The 16,325-nt window shown below is 62.6% G+C and overlaps 1 long non-coding RNA gene across 1 annotated transcript; it reads right to left on the bottom strand.

Moving 5' to 3' along the window:
* Nucleotides 1-2,785: 2,785 nt before the first annotated feature.
* LOC110544796 (uncharacterized) lies at nucleotides 2,786-3,689 on the bottom strand. Its single transcript, XR_009586341.1, has 2 exons — nucleotides 3,525-3,689; nucleotides 2,786-2,941 (listed from the first exon to the last, which is right to left on the bottom strand). It is a non-coding gene; the product is annotated as an uncharacterized LOC110544796 (long non-coding RNA).
* Nucleotides 3,690-16,325: the final 12,636 nt, after the last annotated feature.

Raw genomic sequence — 16,325 nt, forward strand, 5'->3', positions numbered from 1 at the left:
GGCTGCAGAGCCACGGCTGCGGGGCCACGGCCGCGGGGGACCACGGCTGCAGAGCCACGGCTGCGGGACCACGGCCGCGGGACCACGGCCAGGGAGCCACGGCTGCAGAGCCACGGCTGCGGGGCCACGGCCGCGGGGGACCACGGCCGCGGGGGCATGGCTGCGGGGGCATGGCCGGGGAGCCATGCTTTACCTTGTTGGCCCAGGAGCCCCCCCCACAGTCCCCACAGCCACTCACAGTCCCCCACAGCCAGCTCGTCATCCCGTTTCCTGTAAGGGTCTAGGGTTTGGGTGGCTCTGCAGATGCCATTCCAGACCAGGAGGGGCCCAGGGCATCTCTGCAGACCTCCACTACTCCCTTTTCCCTTCTTTCCTCCTTCCTTCCTTCCTTCCTCTTTTTCCTTCCTTCCTCTCCCTTCCTTCCTCCCTCTCCTTCCTTCCTTCCTTCCTTCCTTCCTTCCTTCCTTCCTCTCCTTCCTTCCTCCCTCTCCTTCCTCTTCTTCCTTCCTCTCCTTTCTTCCTTCCTTCCTTCCTCCCTCTTCTTCCTCTCCTTCCTCTTCTTCCTTCCTCTCCTTCCTCTTTCTTTCTTCCTTCCTTCCTCTCCTTCCTTCCTTTCCTTCCTCTTCTTCCTTCCTTCCTTCCTCCCTCTCCTTCCTCTCCTTCTTTCCTCTCCTTCCTCTTCTTCCTTCCTCTCCTTTCTTCCTTCCTTCCTTCTTTCCTCTCCTTCCTTCCTTCCTCTCCTTTTTCCTTCCTTCCTCCCTCTCTTTCCTTCCTCCCTCTCGTTCCTTCCTTCCTCCCTCTCTTTCCTTCCTTCCTCTCCTTCCTTTCTTCCTTCCTCCCTCTCCTTCCTTCCTTCCTCTCCTTCCTTTCTTCCTTCCTCCCTCTCCTTCCTTCCTTCCTCTCCTTCCTTTCTTCCTTCCTTCCTCCCTCTCCTTCCTCTTCTTCTTTCCTCTCCTTCCTTCCTCCCTCTCCTTCCTCTTCTTCCTTCCTTCCTTCCTTCCTTCCTTCCTTCCTTCCTTCCTTCCTCTCCTTCCTTTCTTTCTCTCCTTCCTCCCTCCCTTCCTTCCTCCTTCATTCTTTCTTCTTCTTTTCCCCCTGAGACAGGGTTTCTCTGTGTAGCCCTGGCTGTCCTGGACTCACTCTGTAGACCAGGCTGGGGTCACAGGCATCGCCCCCACTACCGGCTTCCAGGTTTTTCTTTTCTGTCCTGTCCCCTCCTCGACCCTCTAACCCTTCCATCCCTGCCCTTTTCTGACAGTTTGTACACCCCAGGCTAGCCCAGGCCTAAAACCCGGTTACAGAGGCCCCACGGCTCCCGACTCTCACTCATGCGCCCCGCCCCGCCGAGGCTTCCTTTGGTTCAATCTCCCCCTTTCTGTTGAGCACCAGAGGTGCAGCAGGAGCCGCGGGCCGGGCGAGCCAGCCGCCTGGTGGCGCCGCGACAGCCGCCTCTTTGCGCTCTCTCCCGAGCTCTGTGCTGACGGAGGCCACGGCTAGGGCGCAGGACCACAACTGTGGACGCTCACCTTCACCGACACGGGCACGTGTTGAGAGCCGCGTGATCGTCTGGCCCGCAGGAACGCACGCGGACACAAGGACCCTTCTGCAACAGGCTTTATTACAGTCAAGCGATGAAAGGAGGAGCGAGCCGCGGGCCCGGCCACCTCGCGGGCGCGGGCGACCCCCGGGCAGGGGCGCTGTTTATATAAGCCCTGGTCCTAAGTGACGTGTCATCCCCTGATTGGCTGCTCACTCTTCACCCCGTCTGACGGCCCGGGCCTGGGCAGGGGCTTGGCGCACTTTCGCAACCCGCACGCGCCCTGGAGGTCTTTACAGTTCTGAGGGCGGATGTCAGCGCCACTAGATGGCGTCCGAGTCTCTACGTGTGCTGCCTGGCCTCAGGCAGGGTCTCCCGGCAGGCCTCACCCACGGGGTGGCAGGGTGTGAGCAGAGGGGTGACCCGGGGTGTGGCGTGTGGCATGTGGCGGGTGAGCGGCGCCCAGAGGCTCACTGCCCTCGAGCGGCGGCAGCGCAAGGGCTCGCCTGGATTGGGCGGTGTAGCCGGAGGCGGGAGTCCGTGCACTCGGGGAAGAGCGGAAACCGACAGGGGGAGCAGCCGTTCCGCGGGGCCACGAGTTCAAGGACAGCACACAGGAGGCTGCCTGGTGCTCCCGGCCACGCTGACACGCTGGCTGTAAACACACACCACACACAGCACACACACACATACATCACACAGACCACACCAGACACACACACACACACACACACACAGGGTTCGGGGCTGGAGACGCGGCCCGGTGGTTATTGGGCCCCCACGAGGCAGCTCACAACGGTGTGTGACCCCAGTCCCGGGTGTGTGACCCCTCCTGTCCCGGGTGTGTGTGTGTGTGTGTGTGACCCCTCCCGCCCCAGGTGTGTGTGTGTGTGTGTGTGTGTGTGTGTGTGACCCCTCCCGCCCCAGGTGTGTGTGTGTGTGTGTGTGTGTGTGACCCCGTCCCGCCCCCTCTCACAGATGGGCGAGGGGGGGGCAGCGCACAGGAAATCCAGACTCACTCGGGCGACCCCGGGGCCCGGGCGTGAGGCGCTCGCTGCCCCCGTGTGAGGCGCGGACGGGCGGACCCCGGGGGCCCTCGGCCGGGGCTCGGGCACAGCGCAGCGGGCTGACGCGGACGCGCGGGGAAGCCGGAGGGGGCGGGGTCTGGGGCGGGGCCTCGCGGGCGGGGGCGGGGCCCCGGCGTTGGGCGCTCGGACGCGGCGCGCAGGGTTAAAGCGAGACACAGCCTAACAGTGAGCGACACCGTTTACTCGGGCTCCGCAGCGGCTTCTCTCAGTTAAGCTGGGCCGAGGCGCGCGCTGTCCGCGGGTTCGCGGCCCGCCCTGGGGAGTCCCCGGCAGCTCACAGCGACGTCATGACCACCTGGGGCCTCGCGATCTGGATCTGGGGAGAGAAGCCGGGGGGGGGGGGGTGAGGGGGTCACGGGGGGAATGAGGGGGGGTGAGGGGGGGGCGAGGGGGGCACGGGGGAGCACGGGGGTGGGGGGGCACGGGGGGTGGGGGGGCACGGGGGGTCACGGGGAGATGAGGGGGCGAGGGGGGCACGGGGGAGCACGGGGGTGGGGGGGGTACGGGGGGTGGGGGGGTCACGGGGGGTGAGGGGGGGCGCGGGGAGGGGCACGGGGGGGGGCGCGGGGCACCCGGGAACGGGCTCACGGAAGCTGCTTCCCGCGCGGCCGGGTGTCGGGGAGGCGCAGCCGATCTCCCACTCTCAGGCCTCCTCGGCCTCGGTGCTGGGCCACGGCCATGGGACGCCATCACCGACCTCCCCGACCCCGGCTGTAGCTCAGGCTAGCCCGGCCCTCACTCGCGGGCCTACACTGCCGGCAAACGCCCGGGGCTCGGGGCACGCCGGACCCGGTCAGAATCTGGGTTCTCAGGGCAGAGCGAGCGTTCGCCCGCGCGTGTGCCCGCGCCGTGCGTGTGCCCGCGGCCCTGGGGCCCGGCGGGGGGGGCTGCGCGCTCACCTTTCTGGCGGGGTTCACGCGCGTGAGCGTGGGCTGGAAGGTGCTGTACACGGAGCCCAGCGGGATGTCGCTCTCCTCGCTCTGCGGGCGGGGGAGGCGCGTGTCAGGGGCCTCGAGGGTCAGGGGGCGCGTGTCAGGGGCCTCGAGGGTCAGGGGGCGCGTGTCAGGGGCCTCGAGGGTCAGGGGGGCGCGTGTCAGGGGCCTCGAGGGTCAGGGGGCGCGTGTCAGGGGCCTCGAGGGTCAGGGGCCCCGTGTCAGGGGCCTCGAGGGTCAGGGGGCGCGTGTCAGGGGCCTCGAGGGTCAGGGGGGCGCGTGTCAGGGGCCTCGAGGGTCAGGGGGCGCGTGTCAGGGGCCTCGAGGGTCAGGGGGCGCGTGTCAGGGGCCTCGAGGGTCAGGGGGCGCGTGTCAGGGGCCTCGAGGGTCAGGGGCCACGCGTGTCCGGGGGCCGCGCTCCACGGCCCAGCCCTCCCGGAGCGCACCCCGCGGGGGCCTCGGGGCATCGCCAGCCTCTGTCACAGGCGTGCGCCCCGACACGGGAAGGTGCGGGAGGAGGGTGCCCGGATGGTGCCAGGCGATTCCCGAGCGGCTGCCCTCCCGCCCTCCCGCCCTCCCCCCGGCCGTGTACCTTCGCTGCGCTCAAAGCCGACGTTGTGGTAGGCCCCCGCGGGCTCGCTGCCGTCCTCGCCCCACGCGCACATCTCGGACACGCGGGGACCGTTGCCTGGAGGCGAGCAGGCGAGTCAGGACCCCGAGAGCCGCCCCCGGGGAGGAGGGAGGGGAGCACGCGCGTGCGGAGGAGCCGCCTCACCTTCGAGCCTCCCGCCGGAAGCGCACGGAGAGCACCAGCAGGATGACGGTGATGACCAGGAGCACGGCCGCCGCGGCGCCCCCGAGCCCGAAGACCAGGCTCTTCTGCACGGCCTGGCTGCACGCGGGGCCCGTGTACCAGTGCGTGTCGGTGCTCAGGCAGCTGCCAGGGAGGGAGCGAGGGAGGGAGCACTCACGCTGTGCCCCGTGTGCCCCGTGTGCCCGACCCCCGTGTGCCCGTGCCCCGTGTGCCCCGGCCCCGTGTGCCCCGGCCCCGTGTGCCCCGTGTGCCCGGCCCCGTGTGCCCGATCCCGTGGGCCCCGTGTGCCCGGCCCCGTGTGCCCCGTGTGCCCGGCCCCGTGTGCCCCGTGTGCCCGATCCCGTGTGCCCCGGCCCCGTGTGCCCCGTGTGCCCGATCCCGTGTGCCCCGTGTGCCCGGCCCCGTGTGCCCCGTGTGCCCGATCCCGTGTGCCCCGTGTGCCCCGGCCCCGTGTGCCCCGTGTGCCCGATCCCGTGTGCCCCGTGTGCCCCGGCCCCGTGTGCCCCGTGTGCCCCGTGTGCCCGATCCCGTGGGCCCCGTGTGCCCGGCCCCGTGTGCCCCGTGTGCCCGATCCCGTGTGCCCCGTGTGCCCGATCCCGTGTGCCCCGTGTGCCCGGCCCCGTGTGCCCCGTGTGCCCGGCCCCGTGTGCCCCGTGTGCCCGGCCCCGTGTGCCCCGTGTGCCCGGCCCCGTGTGCCCCGTGTGCCCGATCCCGTGTGCCCCGTGTGCCCCGGCCCCGTGTGCCCCGTGTGCCCCGGCCCCGTGTGCCCCGTGTGCCCCGGCCCCGTGTGCCCCGTGTGCCCCGGCCCCGTGTGCCCGATCCCGTGTGCCCGGCCCCGTGTGCCCCGTGTGCCCGATCCCGTGTGCCCCGTGTGCCCCGGCCCCGTGTGCCCCGGCCCCGTGTGCCCCGTGTGCCCGGCCCCGTGTGCCCCGTGTGCCCGATCCCGTGTGCCCCGTGTGCCCGATCCCGTGTGCCCCGGCCCCGTGTGCCCCGGTCCCGTGTGCCCCGTGTGCCCCGGCCCCGTGTGCCCCGTGTGCCCCGGCCCCGTGTGCCCCGTGTGCCCCGGCCCCGTGTGCCCGGCCCCCCCTCGCTCAGCCGGCTTCTCACTTCTGCCCCTGCTGTGACCCCACGGTGACCCCGTGCTCCCCGCCCCCCTGGGGCGTCCGCCCCGCCGGCGCCCAAGCCCCGCACTCACAGGCACTGGGGGCCGCCTCGCTGCAGCTGGCACTTGCCGTGTCTGCACGCCATGGAGGCCTTGTAGCCCGCGGAGCACGGCGTGACGCACGCCCACGTGCCCTCCTTCTCCTCCAGCGTGACGAACTGAGCAAAGTCCTCGCCAGCCTTCCTCCGGCATTCCTCTGCGGGCGGGCGGACAGCCAGGGTCAGGAGAGCGGGAGCACCGCCGGGCTCCTCCCCTCCCTCCTCCTCCCTGCCCCCCCTCCCCCTCCTCCCCCCTCCCTGCCCCGCTCCCGTCAGCTCACGCACCTTCCGGGCTGGCGGAAACGGAAAGGTTTTGCACGTGGGTGGCACTCGGGTTGAAGCACAGGGAAACTGAGGAGGGAGCACAGGAGGCCGGGTTACCGTGTACCTGTCCATGTGCGTGTGTGTGCGCGTGTGTGTGTGTCTGTGTGTGCTGTGCTGTGTGCTGTGCTGTGCTGTGCTGTGCTGTGTGCTGTGCTGTGTGCTGTGCTGTGCTGTGCTGTGTGCTGTGCTGTGTGCTGTGCTGTGTGCTGTGCTGTGTGCTGTGCTGTGCTGTGTGCTGTGCTGTGCTGTGTGCTGTGTGCTGTGTGCTGTGCTGTGCTGTGTGCTGTGCTGTGCTGTGCTGTGTGCTGTGTGCTGTGCTGTGCTGTGTGCTGTGCTGTGTGCTGTGTGCTGTGTGCTGTGTGCTGTGTGCTGTGCTGTGCTGTGCTGTGTGCTGTGTGCTGTGTGCTGTGCTGTGCTGTGCTGTGTGCTGTGTGCTGTGTGCTGTGTGCTGTGCTGTGTGCTGTGCTGTGTGCTGTGCTGTGTGCTGTGCTGTGTGCTGTGCTGTGTGCTGTGCTGTGTGCTGTGTGCTGTGTGCTGTGTGCTGTGCTGTGCTGTGTGCTGTGTGCTGTGTGCTGTGCTGTGTGCTGTGTGCTGTGTGCTGTGCTGTGTGCTGTGCTGTGTGCTGTGCTGTGTGCTGTGTGCTGTGCTGTGTGCTGTGCTGTGTGCTGTGTGCTGTGTGCTGTGCTGTGTGCTGTGTGCTGTGTGCTGTGCTGTGTGCTGTGCTGTGCTGTGTGCTGTGCTGTGCTGTGTGCTGTGCTGTGTGCTGTGCTGTGCTGTGTGCTGTGCTGTGCTGTGTGCTGTGCTGTGTGCTGTGCTGTGCTGTGTGCTGTGCTGTGCTGTGCTGTGTGCTGTGCTGTGTGCTGTGTGCTGTGCTGTGTGCTGTGCTGTGTGCTGTGCTGTGTGCTGTGCTGTGTGCTGTGCTGTGCTGTGTGCTGTGCTGTGTGCTGTGTGCTGTGCTGTGTGCTGTGCTGTGTGCTGTGCTGTGCTGTGTGCTGTGCTGTGTGCTGTGCTGTGTGCTGTGCTGTGTGCTGTGCTGTGCTGTGTGCTGTGCTGTGTGCTGTGCTGTGTGCTGTGTGCTGTGTGCTGTGCTGTGCTGTGCTGTGCTGTGTGCTGTGCTGTGTGCTGTGCTGTGTGCTGTGTGCTGTGTGCTGTGCTGTGTGCTGTGCTGTGCTGTGTGCTGTGTGCTGTGTGCTGTGCTGTGTGCTGTGCTGTGTGCTGTGTGCTGTGTGCTGTGCTGTGTGCTGTGTGCTGTGCTGTGTGCTGTGTGCTGTGCTGTGCTGTGTGCTGTGTGCTGTGTGCTGTGCTGTGCTGTGTGCTGTGCTGTGTGCTGTGCTGTGCTGTGCTGTGTGCTGTGCTGTGTGCTGTGCTGTGCTGTGCTGTGCTGTGTGCTGTGCTGTGTGCTGTGTGCTGTGTGCTGTGTGCTGTGCTGTGTGCTGTGCTGTGTGCTGTGCTGTGCTGTGTGCTGCGCTGTGCTGTGTGCTGTGCTGTGCTGTGTGCTGTGTGCTGTGCTGTGTGCTGTGCTGTGCTGTGTGCTGTGCTGTGTGCTGTGTGCTGTGCTGTGTGCTGTGTGCTGTGTGCTGTGCTGTGTGCTGTGTGCTGTGCTGTGTGCTGTGTGCTGTGTGCTGTGCTGTGTGCTGTGCTGTGCTGTGCTGTGTGCTGTGTGCTGTGCTGTGTGCTGTGCTGTGTGCTGTGCTGTGTGCTGTGTGCTGTGCTGTGTGCTGTGCTGTGTGCTGTGTGCTGTGCTGTGTGCTGTGTGCTGTGTGCTGTGCTGTGTGCTGTGTGCTGTGCTGTGCTGTGTGCTGTGCTGTGTGCTGTGTGCTGTGCTGTGCTGTGTGCTGTGCTGTGTGCTGTGCTGTGTGCTGTGTGCTGTGTGCTGTGCTGTGTGCTGTGCTGTGCTGTGTGCTGTGCTGTGTGCTGTGCTGTGTGCTGTGTGCTGTGTGCTGTGCTGTGTGCTGTGCTGTGCTGTGTGCTGTGCTGTGTGCTGTGCTGTGTGCTGTGCTGTGCTGTGCTGTGCTGTGTGCTGTGCTGTGTGCTGTGTGCTGTGTGCTGTGCTGTGCTGTGCTGTGTGCTGTGCTGTGTGCTGTGCTGTGTGCTGTGCTGTGTGCTGTGTGCTGTGTGCTGTGCTGTGCTGTGCTGTGTGCTGTGCTGTGTGCTGTGCTGTGTGCTGTGCTGTGCTGTGCTGTGCTGTGTGCTGTGCTGTGTGCTGTGCTGTGCTGTGTGCTGTGTGCTGTGCTGTGCTGTGTGCTGTGTGCTGTGCTGTGTGCTGTGTGCTGTGTGCTGTGTGCTGTGTGCTGTGTGCTGTGCTGTGTGCTGTGTGCTGTGCTGTGCTGTGTGCTGTGTGCTGTGCTGTGTGCTGTGTGCTGTGTGCTGTGTGCTGTGCTGTGTGCTGTGTGCTGTGCTGTGTGCTGTGTGCTGTGCTGTGTGCTGTGTGCTGTGCTGTGTGCTGTGCTGTGTGCTGTGCTGTGTGCTGTGTGCTGTGCTGTGTGCTGTGCTGTGCTGTGTGCTGTGTGCTGTGTGCTGTGCTGTGTGCTGTGTGCTGTGTGCTGTGTGCTGTGCTGTGCTGTGTGCTGTGTGCTGTGCTGTGTGCTGTGTGCTGTGTGCTGTGCTGTGCTGTGTGCTGTGTGCTGTGCTGTGTGCTGTGTGCTGTGTGCTGTGTGCTGTGCTGTGCTGTGTGCTGTGTGCTGTGCTGTGTGCTGTGTGCTGTGTGCTGTGCTGTGTGCTGTGTGCTGTGTGCTGTGTGCTGTGCTGTGTGCTGTGTGCTGTGTGCTGTGTGCTGTGCTGTGCTGTGTGCTGTGCTGTGTGCTGTGCTGTGCTGTGTGCTGTGTGCTGTGTGCTGTGCTGTGCTGTGTGCTGTGTGCTGTGCTGTGTGCTGTGCTGTGTGCTGTGTGCTGTGCTGTGCTGTGTGCTGTGTGCTGTGTGCTGTGTGCTGTGCTGTGTGCTGTGTGCTGTGTGCTGTGTGCTGTGCTGTGTGCTGTGTGCTGTGCTGTGTGCTGTGTGCTGTGTGCTGTGCTGTGTGCTGTGCTGTGCTGTGTGCTGTGCTGTGTGCTGTGCTGTGTGCTGTGCTGTGTGCTGTGCTGTGTGCTGTGCTGTGTGCTGTGCTGTGTGCTGTGTGCTGTGTGCTGTGTGCTGTGCTGTGTGCTGTGTGCTGTGCTGTGTGCTGTGCTGTGCTGTGTGCTGTGCTGTGTGCTGTGCTGTGCTGTGTGCTGTGTGCTGTGTGCTGTGCTGTGTGCTGTGTGCTGTGTGCTGTGTGCTGTGCTGTGCTGTGTGCTGTGCTGTGTGCTGTGCTGTGTGCTGTGTGCTGTGCTGTGTGCTGTGCTGTGTGCTGTGCTGTGCTGTGTGCTGTGCTGTGCTGTGCTGTGTGCTGTGTGCTGTGTGCTGTGTGCTGTGCTGTGTGCTGTGCTGTGTGCTGTGCTGTGCTGTGTGCTGTGTGCTGTGCTGTGCTGTGTGCTGTGTGCTGTGTGCTGTGTGCTGTGCTGTGTGCTGTGTGCTGTGCTGTGTGCTGTGCTGTGTGCTGTGTGCTGTGCTGTGTGCTGTGCTGTGCTGTGTGCTGTGTGCTGTGTGCTGTGCTGTGTGCTGTGCTGTGCTGTGTGCTGTGCTGTGCTGTGCTGTGTGCTGTGCTGTGTGCTGTGTGCTGTGCTGTGCTGTGCTGTGCTGTGCTGTGTGCTGTGTGCTGTGTGCTGTGTGCTGTGTGCTGTGTGCTGTGCTGTGCTGTGCTGTGTGCTGTGTGCTGTGTGCTGTGTGCTGTGCTGTGTGCTGTGTGCTGTGTGCTGTGCTGTGTGCTGTGTGCTGTGTGCTGTGCTGTGCTGTGTGCTGTGTGCTGTGTGCTGTGTGCTGTGTGCTGTGCTGTGCTGTGCTGTGTGCTGTGCTGTGCTGTGTGCTGTGTGCTGTGCTGTGTGCTGTGTGCTGTGCTGTGTGCTGTGCTGTGCTGTGCTGTGTGCTGTGTGCTGTGCTGTGTGCTGTGCTGTGCTGTGTGCTGTGCTGTGCTGTGCTGTGTGCTGTGCTGTGTGCTGTGTGCTGTGCTGTGCTGTGCTGTGCTGTGCTGTGTGCTGTGTGCTGTGTGCTGTGTGCTGTGTGCTGTGTGCTGTGCTGTGCTGTGCTGTGTGCTGTGTGCTGTGTGCTGTGTGCTGTGCTGTGTGCTGTGTGCTGTGTGCTGTGCTGTGTGCTGTGTGCTGTGTGCTGTGCTGTGCTGTGTGCTGTGTGCTGTGTGCTGTGTGCTGTGTGCTGTGCTGTGCTGTGCTGTGTGCTGTGCTGTGCTGTGTGCTGTGTGCTGTGCTGTGTGCTGTGTGCTGTGCTGTGTGCTGTGCTGTGCTGTGCTGTGTGCTGTGTGCTGTGCTGTGTGCTGTGTGCTGTGTGCTGTGCTGTGTGCTGTGCTGTGCTGTGTGCTGTGTGCTGTGTGCTGTGCTGTGCTGTGTGCTGTGTGCTGTGCTGTGTGCTGTGTGCTGTGTGCTGTGCTGTGTGCTGTGCTGTGTGCTGTGTGCTGTGTGCTGTGTGCTGTGCTGTGCTGTGTGCTGTGTGCTGTGTGCTGTGTGCTGTGCTGTGTGCTGTGTGCTGTGCTGTGTGCTGTGCTGTGTGCTGTGCTGTGTGCTGTGCTGTGTGCTGTGCTGTGTGCTGTGTGCTGTGCTGTGTGCTGTGCTGTGTGCTGTGCTGTGTGCTGTGTGCTGTGCTGTGTGCTGTGCTGTGTGCTGTGCTGTGTGCTGTGCTGTGCTGTGCTGTGTGCTGTGCTGTGTGCTGTGTGCTGTGCTGTGTGCTGTGCTGTGTGCTGTGCTGTGTGCTGTGCTGTGCTGTGCTGTGCTGTGTGCTGTGCTGTGTGCTGTGCTGTGTGCTGTGCTGTGCTGTGTGCTGTGTGCTGTGCTGTGTGCTGTGCTGTGTGCTGTGTGCTGTGCTGTGTGCTGTGTGCTGTGCTGTGCTGTGCTGTGCTGTGTGCTGTGCTGTGTGCTGTGCTGTGTGCTGTGCTGTGTGCTGTGTGCTGTGCTGTGTGCTGTGCTGTGTGCTGTGTGCTGTGCTGTGTGCTGTGCTGTGTGCTGTGCTGTGTGCTGTGTGCTGTGCTGTGTGCTGTGTGCTGTGCTGTGTGCTGTGCTGTGTGCTGTGTGCTGTGTGCTGTGTGCTGTGTGCTGTGTGCTGTGTGCTGTGCTGTGTGCTGTGTGCTGTGCTGTGCTGTGCTGTGTGCTGTGTGCTGTGTGCTGTGCTGTGTGCTGTGCTGTGCTGTGCTGTGCTGTGTGCTGTGCTGTGTGCTGTGCTGTGCTGTGTGCTGTGTGCTGTGTGCTGTGCTGTGTGCTGTGTGCTGTGTGCTGTGCTGTGTGCTGTGTGCTGTGCTGTGTGCTGTGTGCTGTGCTGTGCTGTGTGCTGTGCTGTGTGCTGTGTGCTGTGCTGTGTGCTGTGCTGTGCTGTGTGCTGTGCTGTGCTGTGTGCTGTGCTGTGCTGTGTGCTGTGCTGTGTGCTGTGTGCTGTGCTGTGTGCTGTGCTGTGCTGTGCTGTGCTGTGCTGTGTGCTGTGTGCTGTGCTGTGTGCTGTGTGCTGTGCTGTGCTGTGTGCTGTGCTGTGCTGTGTGCTGTGCTGTGCTGTGTGCTGTGCTGTGTGCTGTGCTGTGCTGTGTGCTGTGTGCTGTGCTGTGTGCTGTGTGCTGTGTGCTGTGTGCTGTGCTGTGCTGTGCTGTGTGCTGTGCTGTGTGCTGTGCTGTGTGCTGTGCTGTGCTGTGTGCTGTGCTGTGTGCTGTGCTGTGTGCTGTGCTGTGCTGTGCTGTGTGCTGTGCTGTGTGCTGTGCTGTGTGCTGTGCTGTGCTGTGCTGTGCTGTGTGCTGTGTGCTGTGCTGTGCTGTGTGCTGTGTGCTGTGCTGTGTGCTGTGCTGTGTGCTGTGCTGTGTGCTGTGTGCTGTGCTGTGCTGTGCTGTGCTGTGCTGTGTGCTGTGCTGTGTGCTGTGTGCTGTGCTGTGTGCTGTGCTGTGTGCTGTGCTGTGTGCTGTGTGCTGTGCTGTGCTGTGTGCTGTGCTGTGCTGTGCTGTGTGCTGTGCTGTGCTGTGCTGTGTGCTGTGTGCTGTGCTGTGCTGTGCTGTGCTGTGTGCTGTGCTGTGTGCTGTGTGCTGTGTGCTGTGCTGTGTGCTGTGCTGTGTGCTGTGTGCTGTGCTGTGTGCTGTGCTGTGCTGTGCTGTGCTGTGTGCTGTGTGCTGTGCTGTGCTGTGTGCTGTGTGCTGTGCTGTGTGCTGTGCTGTGTGCTGTGCTGTGTGCTGTGTGCTGTGCTGTGCTGTGCTGTGCTGTGCTGTGTGCTGTGCTGTGTGCTGTGTGCTGTGCTGTGTGCTGTGCTGTGTGCTGTGCTGTGTGCTGTGCTGTGCTGTGTGCTGTGTGCTGTGCTGTGTGCTGTGTGCTGTGCTGTGCTGTGCTGTGTGCTGTGCTGTGTGCTGTGTGCTGTGCTGTGTGCTGTGCTGTGCTGTGCTGTGCTGTGCTGTGCTGTGCTGTGTGCTGTGCTGTGCTGTGTGCTGTGCTGTGCTGTGTGCTGTGCTGTGCTGTGCTGTGCTGTGCTGTGCTGTGCTGTGTGCTGTGCTGTGTGCTGTGTGCTGTGCTGTGCTGTGTGCTGTGCTGTGTGCTGTGTGCTGTGTGCTGTGCTGTGTGCTGTGTGCTGTGTGCTGTGCTGTGCTGTGCTGTGTGCTGTGTGCTGTGCTGTGCTGTGCTGTGCTGTGTGCTGTGTGCTGTGCTGTGCTGTGCTGTGTGCTGTGTGCTGTGCTGTGTGCTGTGCTGTGTGCTGTGTGCTGTGTGCTGTGCTGTGTGCTGTGCTGTGCTGTGTGCTGTGTGCTGTGCTGTGCTGTGTGCTGTGCTGTGTGCTGTGTGCTGTGCTGTGCTGTGTGCTGTGCTGTGCTGTGTGCTGTGCTGTGCTGTGTGCTGTGTGCTGTGCTGTGCTGTGTGCTGTGTGCTGTGCTGTGCTGTGTGCTGTGCTGTGCTGTGTGCTGTGTGCTGTGCTGTGTGCTGTGCTGTGTGCTGTGCTGTGCTGTGTGCTGTGCTGTGTGCTGTGCTGTGTGCTGTGCTGTGTGCTGTGTGCTGTGCTGTGTGCTGTGCTGTGCTGTGTGCTGTGTGCTGTGTGCTGTGCTGTGTGCTGTGTGCTGTGCTGTGTGCTGTGTGCTGTGTGCTGTGCTGTGTGCTGTGTGCTGTGTGCTGTGCTGTGCTGTGTACTGTGCTGTGTGCTGTGCTGTGCTGTGCTGTGTGCTGTGCTGTGTGCTGTGCTGTGCTGTGCTGTGCTGTGTGCTGTGCTGTGTGCTGTGTGCTGTGTGCTGTGCTGTGTGCTGTGCTGTGTGCTGTGTGCTGTGCTGTGTGCTGTGCTGTGTGCTGTGCTGTGCTGTGTGCTGTGCTGTGTGCTGTGCTGTGTGCTGTGCTGTGCTGTGTGCTGTGTGCTGTGTGCTGTGCTGTGCTGTGTGCTGCGCTGTGCTGTGTGCTGTGCTGTGCTGTGTGCTGTGTGCTGTGCTGTGTGCTGTGCTGTGCTGTGTGCTGTGCTGTGTGCTGTGTGCTGTGCTGTGTGCTGTGTGCTGTGTGCTGTGTGCTGTGCTGTGTGCTGTGTGCTGTGCTGTGTGCTGTGCTGTGTGCTGTGTGCTGTGCTGTGCTGTGCTGTGTGCTGTGCTGTGCTGTGTGCTGTGCTGTGTGCTGTGCTGTGTGCTGTGTGCTGTGCTGTGTGCTGTGTGCTGTGCTGTGTGCTGTGCTGTGTGCTGTGCTGTGTGCTGTGTGCTGTGCTGTGTGCTGTGTGCTGTGTGCTGTGCTGTGTGCTGTGCTGTGTGCTGTGTGCTGTGCTGTGCTGTGTGCTGTGCTGTGCTGTGTGCTGTGCTGTGTGCTGTGTGCTGTGCTGTGCTGTGTGCTGTGCTGTGTGCTGTGCTGTGTGCTGTGTGCTGTGTGCTGTGCTGTGTGCTGTGCTGTGCTGTGTGCTGTGCTGTGTGCTGTGCTGTGTGCTGTGTGCTGTGTGCTGTGCTGTGTGCTGTGCTGTGCTGTGTGCTGTGCTGTGTGCTGTGCTGTGTGCTGTGCTGTGCTGTGCTGTGTGCTGTGCTGTGTGCTGTGCTGTGCTGTGTGCTGTGTGCTGTGCTGTGCTGTGTGCTGTGTGCTGTGCTGTGTGCTGTGTGCTGTGTGCTGTGTGCTGTGTGCTGTGTGCTGTGCTGTGTGCTGTGCTGTGTGCTGTGTGCTGTGTGCTGTGTGCTGTGTGCTGTGTGCTGTGCTGTGTGCTGTGCTGTGTGCTGTGTGCTGTGTGCTGTGCTGTGCTGTGTGCTGTGTGCTGTGCTGTGTGCTGTGTGCTGTGTGCTGTGTGCTGTGCTGTGCTGTGTGCTGTGTGCTGTGCTGTGTGCTGTGTGCTGTGTGCTGTGTGCTGTGCTGTGTGCTGTGTGCTGTGTGCTGTGTGCTGTGCTGTGCTGTGTGCTGTGTGCTGTGTGCTGTGCTGTGCTGTGTGCTGTGTGCTGTGTGCTGTGTGCTGTGCTGTGTGCTGTGTGCTGTGTGCTGTGTGCTGTGCTGTGTGCTGTGTGCTGTGTGCTGTGCTGTGTGCTGTGTGCTGTGTGCTGTGCTGTGTGCTGTGCTGTGTGCTGTGCTGTGCTGTGTGCTGTGTGCTGTGTGCTGTGCTGTGCTGTGTGCTGTGCTGTGCTGTGTGCTGTGCTGTGTGCTGTGCTGTGCTGTGTGCTGTGTGCTGTGTGCTGTGCTGTGTGCTGTGTGCTGTGCTGTGCTGTGTGCTGTGTGCTGTGTGCTGTGTGCTGTGCTGTGTGCTGTGTGCTGTGTGCTGTGTGCTGTGCTGTGTGCTGTGTGCTGTGCTGTGTGCTGTGTGCTGTGTGCTGTGCTGTGTGCTGTGCTGTGCTGTGTGCTGTGCTGTGTGCTGTGCTGTGTGCTGTGCTGTGTGCTGTGCTGTGTGCTGTGCTGTGTGCTGTGTGCTGTGTGCTGTGTGCTGTGCTGTGTGCTGTGCTGTGCTGTGTGCTGTGCTGTGTGCTGTGCTGTGCTGTGTGCTGTGTGCTGTGCTGTGTGCTGTGCTGTGTGCTGTGTGCTGTGCTGTGCTGTGTGCTGTGCTGTGTGCTGTGCTGTGTGCTGTGTGCTGTGCTGTGTGCTGTGCTGTGTGTTGTGTGCTGTGCTGTGTGCTGTGTGCTGTGTGCTGTGCTGTGTGCTGTGCTGTGTGCTGTGTGCTGTGCTGTGTGCTGTGTGCTGTGCTGTGTGCTGTGTGCTGTGCTGTGCTGTGTGCTGTGTGCTGTGCTGTGTGCTGTGCTGTGTGCTGTGTGCTGTGCTGTGTGCTGTGTGCTGTGTGCTGTGTGCTGTGCTGTGTGCTGTGTGCTGTGTGCTGTGCTGTGTGCTGTGCTGTGTGCTGTGTGCTGTGCTGTGTGCTGTGCTGTGTGCTGTGTGCTGTGCTGTGTGCTGTGTGCTGTGTGCTGTGCTGTGCTGTGCTGTGTGCTGTGCTGTGCTGTGTGCTGTGCTGTGCTGTGCTGTGTGCTGTGTGCTGTGCTGTGTGCTGTGCTGTGTGCTGTGTGCTGTGCTGTGTGCTGTGCTGTGCTGTGTGCTGTGCTGTGTGCTGTGCTGTGCTGTGTGCTGTGCTGTGCTGTGCTGTGTGCTGTGTGCTGTGTGCTGTGTGCTGTGTGCTGTGCTGTGTGCTGTGTGCTGTGCTGTGTGCTGTGCTGTGTGCTGTGCTGTGCTGTGTGCTGTGTGCTGTGCTGTGCTGTGTGCTGTGTGCTGTGTGCTGTGTGCTGTGCTGTGTGCTGTGTGCTGTGCTGTGTGCTGTGCTGTGTGCTGTGTGCTGTGCTGTGTGCTGTGTGCTGTGCTGTGCTGTGTGCTGTGCTGTGTGCTGTGCTGTGTGCTGTGTGCTGTGCTGTGTGCTGTGTGCTGTGTGCTGTGTGCTGTGCTGTGTGCTGTGCTGTGTGCTGTGTGCTGTGCTGTGTGCTGTGCTGTGTGCTGTGCTGTGTGCTGTGCTGTGTGCTGTGTGCTGTGCTGTGTGCTGTGTGCTGTGCTGTGTGCTGTGTGCTGTGTGCTGTGCTGTGTGCTGTGTGCTGTGCTGTGTGCTGTGCTGTGTGCTGTGCTGTGTGCTGTGCTGTGCTGTGCTGTGTGCTGTGCTGTGCTGTGTGCTGTGCTGTGCTGTGTGCTGTGCTGTGTGCTGTGCTGTGTGCTGTGCTGTGCTGTGTGCTGTGCTGTGCTGTGTGCTGTGCTGTGTGCTGTGCTGTGCTGTGTGCTGTGCTGTGTGCTGTGCTGTGTGCTGTGCTGTGCTGTGTGCTGTGTGCTGTGCTGTGTGCTGTGTGCTGTGCTGTGTGCTGTGTGCTGTGCTGTGTGCTGTGTGCTGTGTGCTGTGCTGTGTGCTGTGTGCTGTGCTGTGTGCTGTGCTGTGTGCTGTGCTGTGCTGTGTGCTGTGCTGTGTGCTGTGTGCTGTGCTGTGTGCTGTGTGCTGTGTGCTGTGCTGTGTGCTGTGTGCTGTGCTGTGCTGTGTGCTGTGCTGTGTGCTGTGCTGTG

The sequence above is a fragment of the Meriones unguiculatus genome, chromosome 15 (assembly GCF_030254825.1).
Source record: "Meriones unguiculatus strain TT.TT164.6M chromosome 15, Bangor_MerUng_6.1, whole genome shotgun sequence".
NCBI classification, from domain to species: Eukaryota; Metazoa; Chordata; class Mammalia; order Rodentia; family Muridae; genus Meriones; species Meriones unguiculatus.